The sequence below is a fragment of the Propithecus coquereli genome, unplaced genomic scaffold (assembly GCF_000956105.1).
Source record: "Propithecus coquereli isolate 6110/MARCELLA unplaced genomic scaffold, Pcoq_1.0 Scaffold1806, whole genome shotgun sequence".
Lineage (NCBI taxonomy): Eukaryota > Metazoa > Chordata > Mammalia > Primates > Indriidae > Propithecus > Propithecus coquereli.
In genome coordinates, this window is record NW_012142813.1 from 47781 (window position 1) to 51033 (window position 3253).

Here is a 3253-nt window from a genome sequence, read left to right on the forward strand (position 1 = left end):
GTAGAAGTATTTTATCATTAGGGTGGCCATATAATTTATCATCCAAACCAGAATACTTTTGGGAGAAAAAGGGGCAAATATTAGTGATACCAGGACTGCAAGTTTAAACAGAGATGGTCTTAGACAACTGGTAGGCATGATCACTCTATCTGCAGCCATTTGTGTTCAGAAACATTTTACTCAAAAAGCCTACTCCTTTCTAATGGCTTCCTGATCCCATCTCTCTAAACCTATCCATTCTGCTCCAACAACATAGGCTAACATGAGTCAAAGGCCTGAGAAGCAAAAGCTGACTTTAATAAGCAAAAGCCCACTTGTGCTTCTCAAACTCACATCTGCTGCTGGATGATACACTTGGCCCTTTTTACTGGAAGACATACTTCATAATCCTTTGCCAATAACCAACTAGGCACTCAGAAGATACTAAAAGCTGGTAACCAGCAAAGGTTGACGTGATAATTCTCATTCTAAGGCAATCTATTCGAACAATGTCTCAAATGCTTTCTTCCTGTTTCTTTTATCAATACCTATAAACAGTTTCCAATTTAAGTTTCTTAATTCAGTTCAAATTTTAAAATAGTTTTCTTTCCAAAATATCAGTTATTTTCTCTATAGTTAACTTTCCAAATGTCTTGACAACCAAACAACTCAGGGAAATAAGTAAATTAATTCAAAGTTTGCTATGGTCTAAAATAGACTCCTCTCACAAACTCAAAATGCAGATGGGAGAGCCAGGGATTTTGGCTCCAGAGCTCAGAGTGTTATGGCCTCAACTCTGATCTTTTCCATCCTCAGCATGATAAAAACCTGTCCTCTGATGAATCCTCCACCACCAAAGCTTAGCATAAAATTGCTCAGGGTCCTCTGCGAGTATCATTCTTGAGCACCTGGCAAACAGGGTAAGTAACAAGGCAGGAACAGTGCCTTTAGGGCCCCATTTGTGAAACCATTAAGGCAGGTGTTATAAAGGCTCCACTGTATATAAGGCAGACTGTGACTGCAAGAAGTCAGTCAAGGCTTGTGGGAGACCTCAGTTGGTGTCACTGAAAAGGGTTTCATAGAGCAGATGCAAAAAAAAAAAAAAAAAAAAAAAAGAGGTTTCACATAAAAATGCAACGCTGTAATATGGCTGTATCAGAGGGCTTTGAGGTTGCTATGAGCTATTTTTTCTCCACCGAATGCACTCTCGCAAGATCCAATAAAACTCTCTTTAAAAAAAAAAAAAAAAAAAAAAAGAGGTTTAATTTTGAGGAGGTGATAGGAGAGATGGTAAGTTAGGTGTCCTAGGGCTTGGGCCAGAATATCGATTTTATGTGCAGGCACTTGGTGAGGAATTTGTGTAAGCTCTTAAATAGGAAATAATCTGGTAGAGGGCTCAAGATGAATCAGAGATCAGAGAGAAGAACAGAGTCGAGGAGGAGGCGGCGGAGAGCACAGAAACAACTGGAGGAGGAAGGAAGAGGAGTTTTGGAGGTGGGAAATTTTTTAAATGGCATAGGCAGACCACAACATGGCATCTATGACATGATTATAACTATGTGAAAACTCTGTATGTTAATGGATGTTGGTAAAGGAACACAGAAACTATGAACAGCTAATGTGGGGTAGCAGTATGCTAATAGATTTTCCTCTAGTTATTACACAAACGTAACAATAAATTAGATCTGTCCTCTCCTGTCCTTTTCCACTCTAGACGTTCAACAAACTATTATAAGTTTGTAGAGCAACTATACTTGAACTCTTTTATAAAATCTCTACTTCATCTCCAAATTCCAGTCTCTGGGAGTAGCAAAGATGGGACACAGTCAGTTGTCCTCATTAGATTCTTTCAAATGACTAATTTTACAGTCAGCTGAAACTATGTAAATCAATGATTTATGGTTGTTCTTAAAGTTTTAACAAGCCCATCAAGTAGCATTTCTAAGAATGTATTTCTAAAAAGACTTTGGATACTATCTTCTCTCACAAATCAAAAAAACTAAAATGCCAATTTTGAAAAATCAATTTTGACAGCATAAAGAGAAAAAGTATAGGAAGTCAGACATCTGTCAAGATCATTCCAGTGTTCTGTTTGCACTACGGTCCTTACCCACCCACACCAGAGTGGCTACAAGTTTCTCCAGAGCAGTGCTTCTCCAACTTTAATGTGCATACAAATCACCTACTAATCTCTTTAAAACACTGATTCTGATTGCACAATTTGTATTTCTAACAAACTCCCAAGGTAATGTCAGTGTTACTTGTCTGCTGACCAAACTTTGAGTAATAAAAGTTTAAAATGAATTTATTTGTTTATTCATTCATTTATTTAATATAGAGACAGGGTCTTGTTATGTTGCCCAGGCTGGTCTCAAACTCCTGTCCTCAAGCAATCCCCCAGCCTTGGCCTCCCAAAGTGCTGGGATTACAGGTGTGAGCCACCGTACTTGGCCAAAATAAATTTATTTATCTACCTCAGATTCACTCTTCAAGGTAATTTATTTCATCCTTATTCAGCACCACTTTCTTCATGGTGTTCACTCTCCTCAACGAACACCTTCAATGGTTCCCTGCTGCCTCTCAGACCAAAGCCTATCTTTAGGGCCCTGGACTTACTTTTTAACTTTCCCTCACACTATTCACCAAACATAAAGGACTAACCTTGAGTTAATCACAACTACCCAGAAGTTCACACTCTAGAAAAAGTGATTTATTTCTAATCTGTGCACTAATAAGTAAGACAGTAGTTCAGAAGACAGAGAATGCATGATGGCTAAAATATCCAACGAAAGCTTCCTTCAACTTTAGCTATACGTTAAGTTACATTATTACAGATTAAGGCATAAAAGACCATTAGGTTTATTTTGAACTTATGATTATAAAAATGATTGTTGGATTATTTTAGTTTTGACTGCTTTAATAATCTTCAAATAAATTCTGTAAATTATTTCAAAGTGATTTCTATAGTAGTTCTTAAAGTAAATATTAACATGTTAAGATTTTAAAACATCACATACCATGTTCACATACTGGAAGATTTAATATTGTTAAAAAGTTAATTCCCACCAAATTAATACACAGATGTTCCTCAACTTACAACAGGGTTATGTCCTGAAAACCTATCATAAATGGAAAATATCACAAGTCAAATGCATTTAATACACCTAACCTACTGAACATCATAGCTTAGCCTAACCTACCTTAAAGGTGCTCAACACATTTACATTAGTCTACTGTTGGGCAAAATCATCTAACATAAAGCCTACTTTATAAT